Raw genomic sequence first — 18,125 nt, 5'->3', positions numbered from 1 at the left:
CTCAAACTTAATAAGAAACTGTCTTGGTCCTCCCATGTGTCTTACCTGACAGCCTTCTGTACGCGGTCTCTCAATCTCCTACATGTCCTCAATGGTACTTCCTGGCATGCCGATCGAACCACCCTCCTCCATTTGTACTGGTCCCTTGTCCATTCGAAACTCAACTATGGGTGCTTTGTTTATGCGTCTCAACACTATCCACCATCATGGCATCCATTCAGCCACGGGCGCCTTTTACACCAGCCTGGTTGAGAGTCTGTATGGTGAAGCTGCTGAACTCCCACTGCCCTACCGCCATGACTTTCTCCTCAGCAGGTATGCATACCGTTTGTCTGCCATGTGTGGCCACCCCTCCTATGCCGCCTCCTTCGACGATTCCTTTGATTGTCGGTATGGGGCTCATCCCTTTTCTCTGTTGCTTCCTGGAGTCCGCTTTTGCCACTTGCTACGGCGACGTAACTTCAAGCTACCTGCAACTTTCCCAGTGGGTGTGAACCCTTCACCACCTTGGCCTTGTGAAGTGGCCCATGTTAACCTTGGCCTTCATTCACTTCCTAAGGACACTACTCCAGCCTCGATCTATCGCTTCCAGTTTCACAACCTTTACATGGAACTTCGCGATAGTACCTTTGTGTACACTGATGGCTCTTGGTTTGACCATGGGTTCAGTTGTGCCTTCGTCATTGGCACCTGTGTTTCGATATTGGCTTCCGGCACACTACTTAGTATTTACAGCCGAGCTCTTTGCCTTGTATCAGGTCACCGAGTACATCCGGCAACACAGTCTTTCCAATTGTGTCCTCTGCTCAGACTCACTCAGTGCCTTCCAAAGTCTATGTGCGCTGAACACTGCTCATCTGTTAGTGCAATGGGTCCAGGAAAACTGACACTTGCTCACTCTTCATGGAGCCAGTGTCATGTTTCTGTGGGTCCCTGGTCATGTCGGTCTGCCAGGAAACGAGGCTGCTGACACAGCTGCCAAGGCTGCAGTCCTTGTACCGCAGCCCGCGAGTACCTTTATTCCCTCCGATTATTTCTGCGTTGCCATCTGTCAGGAGGTGGTGTCCTCCCTTCACAGGAATAAGCCTCAGCTCATTAAGCCTCTCCCAGCACCTTGGATGACCTCCTCTCGGCCGTCTTGCCAGGAGGAGATTAATAAACTCGGCTGCGTATTGGGCACTGCCTTTTTAGCCATCATCATTTGCTAATTGGTGCTACCTCACCACTTTGTACATACTGCGTCCAAATTTTAACTGTCCGCCACTTCCTGCTTGAATGCAATTTTTTTTAAACAATTTACGTTCCAGCTTGGCTTTGCCATCTGATATCAGCCATTTTAGTGAATGACGCGCGGACTGTCAACCACATTTTACGTTTTATTTACTGAAATAATATGGCAAAGGCCATTTAATTTTTAGTTTTGGACCTCCATTTCTGCATTGTGGTTTTCTTTAGCCCTTTTTCCACGTGCAAGTTTTTAGCTGTCTCCTATTCTGTCCATTGGGACTGACGTACAGTCATTTAACTCCTCTCTGTGTTCGTATTCTATAATTTTGATTTGGGCGTGTATGACCCCAGTTGTTTTTTGTGCCCCAAAGCAAAACGAAACAAAAAACAAACAAACAAAACCTACCCTTCTTCTTTGCCTACCTTGGTGATATCTTGATCTTTTCGACCACTGAAGAACATCAGCAACATCACAGAGATGTGTTCAAAGGGTTTGAGTAGTATGGTGTCGCTTTGAACACAGCCAAATGTGTATTTGGCCAACTTAAAGTCAATTTTTTTGGTCATTGTGTATCTTCTGCAGGCTCCTTCCCCCTGCCAACAAGACTGAAGCTGTATTCTGTGAATACAGGAACCAAGCACCATCAGGGAGCTACGTCAGTTCCTCGAGATATTAAATTTTTGTCATTGGCATCTACCGCAGGTTGCAGAGTTACAAGAACCATTAACTGCAGCACTTTCTGGCCCGAAAATTAAAGGAACCTCTTTGGTGCAGTGGACTGAGGCAGTGAGCTGCATCTTTGATGCCACTAAACAAAGCATGTCAAATGCTGCAAGCTTGATGCACCCTTAGTGATAGTGCTGGTGCAAACCAAACAGCTATAGGTGCCATATTACAACAACCTCGTTACAACAGTTAACCTCGTAGCAACCACTAGCCTTTTATCCTCATAAACTGTTGCCGTTGCAGCAAAAGTGGAGCACTTACGACTGAGAACTTCTCACTTTGTATAAAGCTCTCGAGTGCTTCCAGCCACAGACAGAAGCAAGAGATTTCACTCTCTTTATGGACCATAAACTGTTGATATATGCATTCAAGTAGAATAGCAACTGCTTTTCATCACAACAGCATAATCTGGAATTTATTTCACAGTTTACCACCACCTTTAGTCACATCTCTGGTATGGACAACATGGTAGCTGACTGTCTTTCATTTCCAGTCCCATTGGCTTCAGTGCTCTTGCCCAGGTGCAATAACAGACCAAAAACTTCACACCTTTCTGAATGGTATTGCAGTCGCAACTTGTTAATGTGTAGATGTTAAAATAATTGTGGCATTCTTGCCCGCTCAATTTTGCAAGCAAGCTTCCGACAGTTTACACAACTTGTCTCATCCTGGAGTCTGTCCGACATTCCGTCTGGTGTTGAAGTGTTTGTCTGGGCAGGAGTGGAGGAGGACTGCTGTGAGTGTACATGCACACGTATACCATGTCAAGCCAATGCAGCGAAGTGTCATACCATGAACATGCACCAGTGAGCAAATTCCCCGACCCCCCCCCCCCCTCGGGGCTCATGATTCTTTCGTGAGTTTGTACTGGGTGCACATGGGGCCTTGAGCTATTGCAACTCATTCTTCATTCCCTAGCTGCATTTCCTTCTCCCTGTCTCCTCCCTCCCTATCCCTGTTCCTTCCCCATTGCCATCTCCTTCCCTCCTCTCGGTGTTCTGATTTATGTTGACCTGGCAATTCCCCTGGTTTCCTGGTTGCAATTTTGTTCCTTTTGCCTGTTCTTTCAACGTTTTGGGATTTCATTCCCCACTTGAGGTTTGACCTCCACTCCTAAATTTCCTATTTTTAGTGTGAGCCATATGGGGAAGAACTCCCTCCCTAGCATCTATGGTGTCGCAAAGACAACCACACTGATACTGGTGCCTTCATTCTGGCTTTCGAGGGGGATACCCTCCCAGAGAAGGTCAAGGTTATGTGATACAGATGTGATGTGAAGCCTAAATCTCCCCCCCCCCCCCAAGGGGAAGCCCTTGTGCTCTGCCGCCTGTGTGTGTCAACTGTGCTGGTCCCTGGATCACACGTCTTACGCTGAGGCTCGCCAAAAGTATGAGACTCCACCCAGTGTCGCTATCTTCGACTTTTGCCTCTGTTACTTCCTTTCCTCCTCCTCCTCCTCCTCCTCCTCCTCCTCCTCCCCCCTTGTCCTTTCCCAGCCCCGTCCCTCTCTTCCCTCCAGCTCCCCTGCAGTTCCCGCAACCTCCCGTCAGGGAGTCGTTCCCCTCCCCAACCAAAGAAGTGCCCCCCTTCTTCATCATCTCCTTCCAGGACCCCTCTCCCCAGTGTCTCTCCGGCCAGAAGACTCTCACCACCACTCGGCCACGGGGCACACCATCTTTGCGCCCGAAGGTCGCCCGCTCTCTTTCAATCCCTGATCTTGCAGACGCCTGTACTCCCCCCGTGACCTGCCCTCCTCCACCTCAGAAAGAGAAGAAGAAGAAGAAGAAGAAGAAACATAAATCCCACGGCAAGGCACCCTCAGTGGTCCCAGAGGGGCCAACTCCCCTCTTGCAACCTGAGTCTGACATCTTATTTATGGATGCCAACCCATCCATGTTGGTTACAACTACTGACAAAGCGACCTGACCTCCTCAGCTCCTTCATGCCTACCTTGGACTTACACCACACGATCATCCAATGGAACTGCAATGGATACTATCGTCACCTACCAGAAATGCAACATCTTGTCTCCTCTTATTCTGCATTCTGTCTTGTTCTCCAAGAAACGCTTTTCCGTGATGACCACTCTCCAACTTTCTGTGGTTATTGGGCGTTCTGTCAGAACCATGCTGGTCCTGGGATAGCATCTGGTAGGGTCTGAACTCTGGTTTGCTCGGATGTCCATAGTGACTGGATCCCCCTACATACCACATTGGAAGTGATAGCGGTTAGGGTGCAAATGACTCCAGCAATCACCCTTCATGGTGTCTAATCCCTCCAGGTTGGCTACTTACTTATGTTGCACTATCTACCTTAATCCAGCAACTCCCACCCCCATTTCTCCTCCTTGGGGATTTCAATGCCCACCATCCACTGTGGGGGAGTGCCACTTCAGTAGGTCGGGGTATCCTAATTGACCAACTTCTCACAGACTTTGATTTGTGTCTCCTCAATGGTGGTTCCCCTACCCACTTCAGTGCCACTCATGGCACCTTCTCTGCTATCGATCTCACGATTTCCTCCCTTGTGCTCATGGCTTCCCTACATTGGTCATCACATGATGACCTTTTTGATATTGACCACTTTCCAGTGACACTGCCATTCCCCTGCTGCAGACAGGCTCCCAGATTGGGCATTCCACAGGGCCAATTGGCCTTTATACATGTCCGCTGTCCATTTTGACACCTCCCTCTCGAATTCCATTGATGTAGTCGTACAAGGCATCTCTGCTGCGTATGACATGGCTTGGCGCCATTACTTCTTAGTTACCCTCCATGACTGAGGCTTTCCTGGCCCCCTTCCGATTTTTATCTGCAAGTTTCTATCTTATCGACTCGTCTGGGTTTGAGTTGGCACTTCACTCAGCACTTCTCAGATTCAGGAGAGTGGTATCCCACAGGGTTCTGTGTTAAGTGTTACACTCTTCCTCATTACTATTTTTCTGAGCACCAGCTCCAAGGCGCCACACCACGCCTTTGCGTGGGCTACAGCCCATGGCTTCCAGTTTTCCCCCTCCAAAATATGGGTTATGCATTTTTGTCGTCAACCCACAGTACGCCCTGATCCAGAACTTTATTTAGGCATCCAGCTCCTCGATGTTGTAGCACAGTCTCGTTTCTTGGGCCTTATTTTTGATAACAAGCTGACATCGCTGCTCTGCATCCGCCACCTAAGGGCTACATGCATGCAGAAGGTTAATGCTCTTTGCCTCCTGGCTCACGCATCTTGGGTTGCAGACTGTTCCACTCTTCTCTATCTTTACTGTGTTCGGATCTTGTCCAGACTAAATTATGGTAGTCATGTTTATGGCTCAGCAGCTCCTTCCACTTTGAAACTCCTTGACCCTGTCCACCATTGTGGGGTGTGCCAGGCTATTGGTGCCTTTCGCACTAATCTTGTTAGTAGTCTCCTCACAGAAGCAGGGATTCCTCCTCCACACATCCGATGGAGCCAACTCCTTATTTCTTACACAGTCGCCATTCACCATTGCCCTGACCATTCTGTGTACCCTGTGCTCTTCACCATGAGGGATGTCTCCCTCCTAACACCCTAACACCCACCCACGGGTGGGATTGCCAGCTGGCATGCGTCTCACTACCCTCTGGTGGGATCTCCATCTGCACTCACTGGACTGCACCGTGTGCCTTTCCTCCCATAAACCCCCCCCCCCCCCCCCCTCCCAACTTGGACGGTGCCTAGACCATGGAGAAGGACCGATCTGTTCCAGAGCCCTAGGTCTATGTTGCTCCATTGGTTTACCAGCATCTTGTGTATGCCATCCTTGCAGAGTTCCAGGGTGCCACCATCTTTTACACTGGTGGTTCTAAGACTACCGATAAGTTGGGATACGATTTCACGTCTCATACCGGCTTCGAGCACCATTTGTTGCCAGCATCATGTAGTGTATTTACAGCAGAGCTTCTAGCCATTAACAGGGCCCTCCGTTTTGTTTCTCAGGCCTCCCTCCATAGTGTTTTAATTTGTTCTGACTCTATGAGCAGCCTGCAGGCTATCGATTGATGCTACTCTTGGCCCCCTTGGTCTCTGCCATCCATGACCGTCTCTCTGCCCTTGAGCATGGCGCCTGTTCAGACGTCTTTCTCTGAGTCCCAAGTCATTTGGGAATCCCAAGGAATGAATTGGCTAACCGTTTGGCTAAAGAAGCAGATACGAGGTGCATTCAAGTTCTAAGGCCTCCGATTTTTTTTCTCCGGACTGGAAAGAGATAGAAACATGCGCATTGTTTTAAAATGAGGCCGCGTTCATTGTCAATACGTCCCAGAGATGGCAGCACTGTACAGCAGATGGAATTTTACCGCCAGCGGCGAGAATGAGAACTGTTTTAAATACTTAAAATGGCGACGTTTTCCTTGCTTGAACAGCGTGCAATCATTCGTTTTCTGAATTTGCGTGGTGTGAAACCAATTGAAATTCATCGACAGTTGAAGGAGACATGTGGTGATGGAGTTATGGATGTGTCGAAAGTGCGTTCGTGGGTGCGACAGTTTAATGAAGGCACAACATTGTGCGACGACAAACCGAAACAACCTCGGGCTCGCACAAGCCGGTCTGACGACATGATCGAGAAAGTGGAGAGAATTGTTTTGGGGGATCGCCGAATGACTGTTGAACAGATCGCCTCCAGAGTTGGCATTTCTGTGGGTTCTGTGCACACAATCCTGCATGACGACCTGAAAATGCGAAAAGTGTCATCCAGGTGGGTGCCACGAATGCTGACGGACGACCACATGGCTGCCCGTGATGCATGTTGCCAAGCAATGTTGACGCGGAACGACAGCATGAATGGCACTTTCTTTTCGTCGGTTGTGACAATGGATGAGACATGGATGCCATTTTCCAATCCAGAAACAAAGCGCCAGTCAGCTCAATGGAAGCACACAGATTCACCACCACCAAAAAAATTTCGGGTAACCACCAGTGCTGAAATAATGATGGTGTCCATGTTCTGGGACAGCGAGGGTGATGGAGTTATGGATGTGTCAAAAGTGCGTTCATGGGTGCGACAGTTTAATGAAGGCACAACATTGTGTGACAACAAAGCGAAACAACCTCGGGCTCGCACAAGCCGGTCTGACGACATGATCGAGAAAGTGGAGAGAATTGTTTTGGGGGATCGCCGAATGACTGTTGAACAGATCGCCTCCAGAGTTGGCATTTCTGTGGGTTCTGTGCACACAATCCTGCATGACGACCTGAAAATGCGAAAAGTGTCATCCAGGTGGGTGCCACGAATGCTGACGGACGACCACATGGCTGCCCGTGTGGCATGTTGCCAAGCAATGTTGACGTGGAACGACAGCATGAATGCCACTTTCTTTTCGTCGGTTGTGACAATGGATGAGACATGGATGCCATTTTCCAATCCAGAAACAAAGCGCCAGTCAGCTCAATGGAAGCACACAGATTCACCGCCACCAAAAAAATTTCGGGTACCCACCAGTGCTGAAACAATGATGGTGTCCATGTTCTGGGACAGCGAGGGCATAATCCTTACCCATTACGTTCCAAAGGGCACTACGGTAACAGGTGCATCCTACGAAAATGTTTTGAAGAACAAATTCCTTCCTGCACTGCAACAAAAACGTCCGGGAAGAGCTGCGCGTGTGCTGTTTCACCAAGACAACGCACCCGCACATCGAGCTAACATTACGCATCAGTTTCTTCGTGATAACAACTTTGAAGTGATTCCTCATGCTCCCTACTCACCTGACCTGGCTCCTAGTGACTTTCGGCTTTTTCCAACAATGAAAGACACTCTCCGTGGCCGCACATTCACCAGCCGTGCTGCTATTGCCTCAGTGATTTTCCAGTGGTCAAAACAGACTCCTAAAGAAGCCTTCACTGCTGCCATGGAATCATGGCGTCAGCGTTGTGAAAAATGTGTACGTCTGCAGGGCGATTACGTCGAAAAGTAATGCCAGTTTCATCGATTTCGGGTGAGTAGTTAATTAGAAAAAAAATCGGAGGCCTTAGAACTTGAATGCACCTCGTATTTACCCCCCATTTCCTTTCACGATTCCAGCTGTGGATATGCAGATCTACGTCAAATCTCTCTTTGCCCATCAGTGGAATGCATTGGAGCACTACTGCTCATAGTGATAAACTCCGTAGTCTACTGCAGTTTGGGGCACTTCGTTCTGCCCCTCTCAGGAGTAGTCCACTGTTTTATGCCGTATACGCATTGGCCATACCCAGCTCACCCATTGTTTCCTTCTACATAACGACCCACCCCCACAATGTGGTTGTGGTGCCAGACTGACGATATCTCACATATTTGTGGCATGTCCCCTTCTTTTGACCCTTCATACTAAGTATAGCCTACCTTACATTTAATATTAGCAGACAATCCGCGAATGGCTGTCCTGGTCCTCAGTTTCCTCCATGAAAGTGGTTTTTATTTTCAGATATAAGGTTCTCCTTTAGTCTTGGAACAGGGTCTGGTTGGTTGTAGTTGGGACTCCTTTTGCAGTCTTCTGGTCTGTGACCCCATGACCGCCTCCCATTTTTCCTGTTTTTAGATTTGGTCTCACCTTTTATGCTTTCACTATGTGTGTTTAATGTTCATTCTTTTATAATTTGACTCCTCTGACTGACTCCATCTACTTTTGACAGACTCTCTTATGTAACCCACTTTGGAAGCAAGATCATAAGAGATGGAAAAGAGCCACCGTGGTTCAACAACCGAGTTAGAAAACTGCTGCGGAAGCAAAGGGAACTTCACAGCAAACATAAACATAGCCAAAGCCTTGCAGACAAACAAAAATTACGCGAAGCGAAATGTAGTGTGAAGAGAGCTATGCGAGAGGCGTTCAATGAATTCGAAAGTAAAGTTCTATGTACTGACTTGGCAGAAAATCCTAAGAAATTTTGGTCGTATGTCAAAGCGGTAGGTGGATCAAAACAAAATGTCCAGACACTCTGTGACCAAAATGATACTGAAACAGACGATGACAGACTAAAGGCCGAGTTACTAAATGTCTTTTTCCAAAGTTGTTTCACAGAGGAAGATTGCACTGTAGTTCCTTCTCTAGATTGTCGCACAGATGACAAAATGGTAGATATCGAAATAGACGACAGAGGGATAGAGAAACAATTAAAATCGCTCAAAAGAGGAAAGGCCTCTGGACCTGATGGGATACCAGTTCAATTTTACACAGAGTACGCGAAGGAACTTGCCCCCCTTCTTGCAGCGGTGTACCGTAGGTCTCTAGAAGAGCGTAGCGTTCCAAAGGATTGGAAAAGGGCACAGGTCATCCCCGTTTTCAAGAAGGGACGTCGAACAGATGTGCAGAACTATAGACCTATATCTCTAACGTCGATCAGTTGTAGAATTTTGGAACACGTATTGTGTTCGAGTATAATGACTTTTCTGGAGACTAGAAATCTACTCTGTAGGAATCAGCATGGGTTTCGAAAAAGACGGTCATGTGAAACCCAGCTCGCGCTATTCGTCCACGAGACTCAGAGGGCCATAGACACGGGTTCACAGGTAGATGCCGTGTTTCTTGACTTCCGCAAGGCGTTCGATACAGTTCCCCACAGTCGTTTATTGAACAAAGTAAGAGCATATGGACTATCAGACCAATTGTGTGATTGGATTGAGGAGTTCCTAGATAACAGGACGCAGCATGTTATTCTCAATGGAGAGAAGTCTTCCGAAGAAAGAGTGATATCAGGTGTGCCGCAGGGGAGTGTCATAGGACCGTTGCTATTCACAATATACATAAATGACCTGGTGGATGACATCGGAAGTTCAGTGAGGCTTTTTGCAGATGATGCTGTGGTGTATCGAGAGGTTGTAGCAATGGAAAATTGTACTGAAATGCAGGAGGATCTGCAGCGAATTGACGCATGGTGCAGGGAATGGCAATTGAATCTCAATGTAGACAAGTGTAATGTGCTGCGGATACACAGAAAGATAGATCCTTTATCATTTAGCTACAAAATAGCAGGTCAGCAACTGGAAGCAGTTAATACCATAAATTATCTGGGAGTTCGCATTAGGAGTGATTTAAAATGGAATGATCATATAATGTTGATTGTCGGTAAAGCAGATGCCAGACTGAGATTCATTGGAAGAATCCTAAGGAAATGCAATCCGAAAACAAAGGAAGTAGGTTACAGTACGCTTGTTCGCCCACTGCTTGAATACTGCTCAGCAGTGTGGGATCCGTACCAGATAGGGTTGATACAAGACATAGAGAAGATCCAACGGAGAGCAGCGCGCTTCGTTACAGGATCATTTAGTAATCGCGAAAGCGTTACGGAGATGATAGATAAACTCCAGTGGAAGACTCTGCAGGAGAGACGCTCAGTAGCTCGGTACGGGCTTTTGTCAAAGTTTCGAGAACATACCTTCACCGAAGAGTCAAGCAGTATATTGCTCCCTCCTACGTATATCTCGCGAAGAGACCATGAGGATAAAATCAGAGAGATTAGAGCCCACACAGAGGCATACCGACAATCCTTCTTTCCACGAACAATACGAGACTGGAATAGAAGGGAGAACCGATAGAGGTACTGAAGGTACCCTCCGCCACACACCGTCAGGTGGCTTGCGGAGTATGGATGTAGATGTAGATGTAGATGTAGACTGATGACCTTGCCGTTTGGTCCCATACTTTCTCAATCAATCAATCAGTCAATCAAATTCCCCAACATCACCTCACATTTTGCGCGTGTACATCTTGATATTGTGGGTCCATTACCTCCATCAAATGCTCATTGATATGTGCTGACTATCGTAGATCATTTCACTCGATGGCTGGAGGAAGTACCATTGGACATCATCTCCGTGTAAACATTAGCCTCCGTCTTCGTGTCCACATGGTTATCAAGATTCGGTTGCTCATTTGTGTAACAACAGAACACATGAGGCAATCTGAGTCAGAGTTATTTGCCAAGCTTGCAAGTTGATAGAGTGATGGCACCATTCACTGAAAGCTCCTCTCACGTACCATGACATGACTTGGACAACTGCTGTACCGATCATGTTGTATGGTCTGCAAAATGCTTACGTATTGGACATTGATGCTTCATTAGCAGAACTTGTTTACGGCGAAGCAATACATATCCCGTCTGAATTCTTTGACACAGATTCTCTGCTAGCAGCTCACCATACAAGATCAGCTAGACTTTCAATGTCACTTGTGTGAACGCATTGTTTGTTTTGGTCAACATTGAGGTTCCACACATGGCACTTCACCCTATTACATGTATCACAACTTGACCATTTGTTCACATGTAATGCTATGCACAGATCGTGTGAAATCTTCTCTATATAGAGGTGCATGAACATTATGTATTCCCATCAACAACAAGACCATAACAGTCTCTAATGACTGTGTCAAACCAGCATACATTTTTCATGACGTATCACCAGCCAGTGTTTCAAGAGAACAGCTTCATCTTTCCATACCAGCATTGCAATTAAAACCACAACCTCTAACTCACCTCCAGCTGCAAGTTCAATGACAACTAAACTCAGTTTCACAACATGTGCACAAAACCTGCTCTGGATGGCGTTTTTATTTCCTTTTACATTTCAGAGATGACACTCTGCTTCCACCTCAGGAGCTGATGTAGTGACACACCACTGTCATCTGCCATTATTCGCTTTGTGTTGCTGTTGTGTTTGTCAAGTGGAATTGCACGTACCACCATCGATGATGTCGAAGAGACTGTGAATAGTTATGCATAGCTTGACTACTTACTCTTAAGAGACTATTCTGCACTCATGGAAAATATCTTCCAACAGTTCATAAGTGAGTTGAAGAAAATTGTTACTGTTCTGATAGGTAAAGTTATTGTTCCATGTAATTCAGAGAGTGGATAAGTTACACTCTCTAGCATGCTTAGAAGATACACATGTAACAACGTCGAGCAGTCTTAATCATAGCTGCACCAAAATACTCATGTAACTAATATGTAATTTATCTGAGGATGGTTGCAACTGAACTAATTTGATCTTTCCCTCCCTCTCTCTCTCCACCTGTCTTTCTTTTCTTCCAACCTTACCATCTTCTCGCTTATGCTTACTCTGTCAACTCAGTATTTGTACTGGACAGCAGTATTGTATCACTTGTCATTTCATTTGCTCCTTGTGCTTTCTGAGGGTTCAAATCTGTGGAATTTTCTGACTGTTACATGTGCATTAATTATCAATCAACTGTATGTGAATGGTTGTTTTCAATCATTTTTGTTTGTTAATATATCTTTTTCTTTTTGTATTCAAAATGTATTCTCCATAATTAATATTTATTCCAAAATCACTAATCCTATTAAACCAGACTCATGTTCTCCCATTTGACATTATAAGTCCCATAGACAGACAATAGCTAGATTAAATTGTGTATTTCTATATTTTCAAACAGGTTTCTTCGTAGACTCCTACTCACACCTACTAAAGACAATAAAAAAATCAAAACACTTGACAACCGTATTCGTGAGACACAACAACACATTTTGATATTCAAGACTCTCATTGTTAGGACAGTAATGTTCAGATCATCCCACGTAAACTGCTAAAGCATGCCAGCACTTTTGGTGATGACTGGAATATTACCAGTCTAGTGATGAGAGCCTAGAATCTCAAAATGTGTTGATGTATTATTTGAACATTGGTTTAAAGTGTATTTAATGCTACAAAATTACAACAATTGAATAAAACAACTATTACTTCACATCTGTAGTAGTGGATACTATAATACAAGGGTGTTACTAGTGTTTATGCTACGTATCAGTGACAGTAAGAGCTGCAACCTCAGGCATTTTGCAAATGATCCAAGTACCTGTGTGGAACCATTCAATAATAATGATAGTAATACCCTGTCAGATCTTAAAACATCCTACCAGATTAAAACTGTGTACTGGACTGGGACTCAAACCTGGGACCTGGCACCCTTGGAAGAAAGGATATTATGGAGACATGGCTTAGCCACAGCCCAGGGGGTTATTTCGTGGATGAATGTTCAGTCCTGCAGTTGACTGTGTGCAGATTTGAAACTTCCTCACAGATTAAAACTGTGTGCTGCCCCGGACTCGAACCTGGGACCTTTGCCGTTTGCGGGCAAAGGTAGGAGATGAAGTACTGGCAGAACTAAAATTGTGAGAGCAGGTAATAAGCTGTGCATTGATAGGTGAATCAGTAGAGTACTTGCTGTGAAAGGCAAAGATCCCAGGTTTGAGTCCAAGCCTGTTACTCAGTTTTAATTTGCAAGGAAATTTAAAAACAGCTCACGTTCTGCTGTAGAGTGAAAATTCATTCTAGTAGTAAATTCTTGCAAAAAATATCACCATAGGCCCTGATGCAAAGATTCACAATAACTGCTTAATGTGCAGTAATTTAAAGATTTGCACTTTACAAAATGCAAATTTGCAGTAGTGCTTACTGCGGAATTAATACACAAGAAGTAGTCACACCACATAAGATTACTAGTGAATAACAATTTGTAGGTTAATGTAGTGGTGTCATCATACAGTCAGTGAAGTAAATGGCAGATTTAGATTTATGGGTAATACTGGAAAGAAGCACATGATCTGTGAAAGAGTTGTGTACACTCCACTGTTCTCTCTGCTGACTGGCTCACTGTGACCAGTTATAATTCTCCTGCAGAAAGTTCCTCTGCCTTCATTGACCAGCATCTCCATTCAGTTATCTGCAGTCTCTCTTTCTACATCTCACTTATCCCACTGTTTACCAATATCACCTGTACACTGGCATCTCCTATGACCACAGCCTTGCTGTCATGAACACTATATTTTCCAGAGTCCTCCTACCTCAGAACGACCACCACACTGTGATCAATGGTTATTTGTCCTCCAAAGACCAAATCCATGGTACTATCATGGATACTTGTGTTGCCATGTTGTCTGCTAACATGTTTCTGAGCTGCCTAGAGGATTATTTATTTATTTATTTATTTAACTATCATGTGGCAATACATACACAAAGATTACAAAACTACTATGTATCAACATTTAAACATAGCTGTCAAGCATAAAACAACATAAATAACAGCTCTTTGGAGGTTGGTTTATGTATTTTATCACAGCAGTTGTTACTGTTAGGAAATCTCCGAAAGGACCCTTGTAGGCATGACTGGGACATGTTGATACGATGGAGCAACTGTCATTCCTCACCATGGTTACAAAACGGTGATGAAAATTTGCCACACATGTGTAGAGTGTCTGCACATCTCCTATGGCCCATTGAGATGTGGCTCAGGGTGGTCCATATTGTCCAAGGCTAGTCAAAGCCACAGGTTTCTTCTGGACACAGGGCAGTTTCAGGCATTGCAGATGACAATTTTGTTGCCAGTGGTGTTTCCATTTACCGATGGCAATGAATTCAATTTCAGTGAGGGTTGTGGTTGTGGTAAGAGGGAAAGTGTAAGTATTAGTCTTTTTCACTCTGCAGGGGAAGACATTGTTCAATATTGGAATGTCAGATTTATCAGCAGTCTTCTGGTATTCACATAGTAATATGCTCTTCCATTTGATATCAGGAGGTTTGAATATGGCTCAAGATAGGTAACTAGTATGTGGGACGAGATAATATTGAACCACTAACAATGCACATGGCTTCGTTAAGTTATACATCTATTATTTTTTTTTTATTTTTTTTTTAATTTTTGACGTATGAACTGGTAAACCAGACAGATGCACAGTACTCTGCTGTTGAGTATTCCAACCCAAGTGCCGTTACTCGAAGAGTATCTGCCGACAATCCCCAACTAGTGCCACAGCTTTTATTGAGAATATTGTTTCTGCTTATTGGATGTTTGTGTTGAGTGCTCCTTAAAGAAAAGTGTCCTATTTAATGTGATCCCAAGGCATTTTGGAAGCATTTTATGAAGAAGTTTGTCTTCCTCAAAACAGACATCAAGGACTATTGGACGGATGAAAACATGCAAATTTTTTGTAGCCATTTATGGAAATATTGGCTTAGGACGTCTAGATCAAGAGGTAGGCTTTATTCAGTTATTTCAAAGGTTATATATGGGATAGCTATTGCCTAGTTGTCCGAATAGACAAACTTTGTGGACTGTGTTTTGTTAGTTTTGTTATCTATCTGCTTGGGACAAGTTGTAATAATTTATAAAGCAGTCCATGCCTCCAAACCTTGTCATATGCTGCACCAAGATCTTCAAGAAGCAACTGATGTTTTTTGCCTTTCATTTGGTATCTTGCTTCAATAAATGTTGTTAAAGGTAAGACTTGATTGGCACAGGTCTGTCCTGAACAGAATCCAACTTGCTCAATAGGAAGGTTCTGAAAGATCAGTGGACTAATCTGACTGTATAAAATTATTTCAAGGAACTTATAAATGGTGCTCAGTAATGGGGTTTGGCAATAGGTCTGTGGCTGGTCTCATGCCTTGATGACCTTGAGTATTGCTATGAGTTTTGACTGCATCATTTTTTGTGGGATTGAGCCTGGTATAATAATGTTAGAGAAGAAATCCACTACTCATCAAGAACAGCAGTAATTTCAACTGTTCGTGCCTGTGACATTCCTCAAATCTCACATGTCCCTGGTGGTGTTAAAGAACAGTCACTTCAAGCCAGATACCTAAAGCCAAGAAGCAGAGGCCTCCAGATAATCTCAAAGATCTCCTAGCTCAAATGAATTTGTCAGCAGACATGGATTCAGGCACTTCTTCTCAGGACTCTCCAGCTACAAACTGCAACTAGAGGAATCACTCTTGTTCACTTAACTCTTGACTTAGATTCAAAGATATCTCCACAATCTGAATCCATGACAAGGGCAATCTTTGTTCTTTTGTTCTTTATTCCTAAACCTCCACATCTAGTCTTGTAGTCCAGTGTACTTGATCCTCCCCAGTTCAGTGTGCTACTTACCCCCTCAGACAATTCCACTAACCCTCTGCCCCTAACAAATGTGCCGACTACCAACTTTACCTCTATTTTACCAACTATCTTCAATTAATCATAAAAATGTTCCTTCCTTACAGCTGTAACACCTGTGTTCGTCAGGTCTACAGTGGGAAACAGGCATTAGCCAAATATGCCAATAATGTTGCCCGAGTCTTTAGAGAAAATATTCTGCCCAGCTCGTCCAGAAACAGACCTTTTATCACTGTGATCCAGTGCTTGTCTTGTCAACCAATATCACTCAGGTCTTGAAGCTCAACTACATTTCTTGCCAAGAATTTTGGCTTTCTTTCATTGTGCCATTGGAAGAGGTACATCCTACATAAAATCATACCTTTATCACCAAAGCAGTATTTCATTGTACACTCAGCCTGCACTAGTCGACATCTACCAAGTGTCTCTCCTAAGAGTCATCAGGCACTTTTTTTTCTACTGTTATGAGGAAATTGGTAATTTTGCTTTCACAGTGTAAAACTGTAATTAGCCCAGACATTCTAGAATGAGATTTTCACTCTGCAGCGGAGCGTGCCCTGATATGAAACTTCCTGGCAGATTAAAACTGTGTGCCGGACCGAGACTCGAACTCGGGACCTTTGCCTTTCACGGGCAAGTGCTCTACCGACTGAGCTACCCAAGCACGACTCACGCCCCGTCCTCACAGCATTACTTCTGCCTGTATCTCATCTCCTACCTTCCAAACTTAACAGAAGCTCTCCTGCGAACCTTGCAGAACTAGCACTCCTGAAAGAAAGAAGGAAGTCATTAGAGCACTTGCCCGCGAAAGGCAAAGGTCCTGAGTTCGAGTCTCGGTCCGGCACACAGTTTTAATCTGCCAGGAAGTTTCATATCAGCGCACACTCCACTGCAGAGTGAAAATCTCATTCTGGAAACATCCCCCAGGCTGTGGCTAAGCCATGTATCCGCAATATCCTTTCTTTCAGGAGTGCTAGTTCTGCAAGGTTCACAGGAGAGCTTCTGTTAAGTTTGGAAGGTAGGAGATGAGATTCTGGCAGAAGTAAAGCTGTGAGGATGGGGCGTGAGTCGTGCTTGGGTAGCTCAGTTGGTAGAGCATTTGCCCGCGAAAAAGGCAGCAAAGGTCCCGAGTTCGAGTCTCGGTCCAGCACACAGTTTTAATCTGCCAGGAAGTTTCATATCAGTGCACACTCTGCTGCAGAGTGAAAATCTCATTCTGGAAACATCCCCCAGGCTGTAGCTAAGCCATGTCTCTGCAGTATCCTTTCTTTCAGGAGTGCTAGTTCTGCAAGGTTCACGGGAGAGCTTCTGTTAAGTTTGGGAGGTAGGAGACGAGATACTGGCAGAAGTAAAGCTGTGAGGACGGGGCGTGAGCCGTGCTTGGGTAGCTCAGTCGGTAGAGCACTTGCCCGCGAAAGGCAAAGGTCCCGAGTTCGAGTCTCGGTCCGGTACACAATTTTAATCTGCCAGGAAGTTTCAGCCCAGACATTGCCCATCACATCCTTCAGGCGACACCCAGTGTTTACAAAAAGGATTGGTTTCTTTCCTGTTATAAGCAAAGTGAATTTTAAAACAGAAATTTATGCGCCCATACAATAGAGCAGTCCAAAATCAGTCTAGTCAAATATTTGTTTTATTAGTGTGTATTACCAGGGACAGTAAAACATGAAGAGTTATCAACAGTCGAGCAGCAATTCATTAGCCTTGCTTGCTTGGCGGTAGCAGTCACTGCAACCCAGGACAGTGCAGTTGTTGCTGAAGTACTGTTATTCTTCATATTTTATTGTCCCTGTTAATACATATTGATGAAACAAATATCACTCTAGACTAATTTAGGATTGCTCTATCAAGTAGGCATATGAAATCCCACTTTAAAAATCATTCTGTTTGTAATGGGAAACAGACAGACACTTTCTGTCGAAACTGAGAGTTGCGTGAAAAACGTGATAAGTGATGTTTGTCTTGCCTGACACATTGCAAACACTAAATTGCAGATATCTACTGAACCACCAGAGAAAATGTAACTGATGATTCTTAGGAGAAACACCCTGTATATCGACGTACATACTCTGCGAACCACTCTGAGGTGCATGGCAGAGGGTAATTAGCATGGTACCAGATGTTAGAATTTGGAGCCATTGTGCCGTCCACTATGGGAGCCGAGACTTGGACTCAAAGAGTGCTAGCAATGGTTTGTGGTCTGTAAGGAGGGTAAACTTGGTCCTGAACAGGTAAACATGGAGCTTCTTACTGGCGAAGATGATCACTAAAGCTTCTATTTT

General features: G+C 44.8%; 1 protein-coding gene and 1 non-coding gene across 3 annotated transcripts in view; both read left to right on the top strand.

The window, feature by feature from the left end:
* The window catches only part of LOC126190870 (solute carrier family 35 member F5), a 167,490-nt gene that overhangs the window by 21,653 nt on the left and 127,712 nt on the right, over nt 1–18,125 (top strand). The window lies entirely within an intron of this gene.
* Trnar-gcg (transfer RNA arginine (anticodon GCG)) lies at nt 16,915–16,994 on the top strand. The gene is given in 2 exon segments: nt 16,915–16,952; nt 16,960–16,994. It is a non-coding gene; the product is annotated as a tRNA-Arg (tRNA).

This window comes from Schistocerca cancellata, chromosome 6, assembly GCF_023864275.1.
Source record: "Schistocerca cancellata isolate TAMUIC-IGC-003103 chromosome 6, iqSchCanc2.1, whole genome shotgun sequence".
Taxonomy (NCBI): domain Eukaryota; kingdom Metazoa; phylum Arthropoda; class Insecta; order Orthoptera; family Acrididae; genus Schistocerca; species Schistocerca cancellata.
This window is presented reverse-complemented; position numbering and strand designations above follow the sequence as displayed.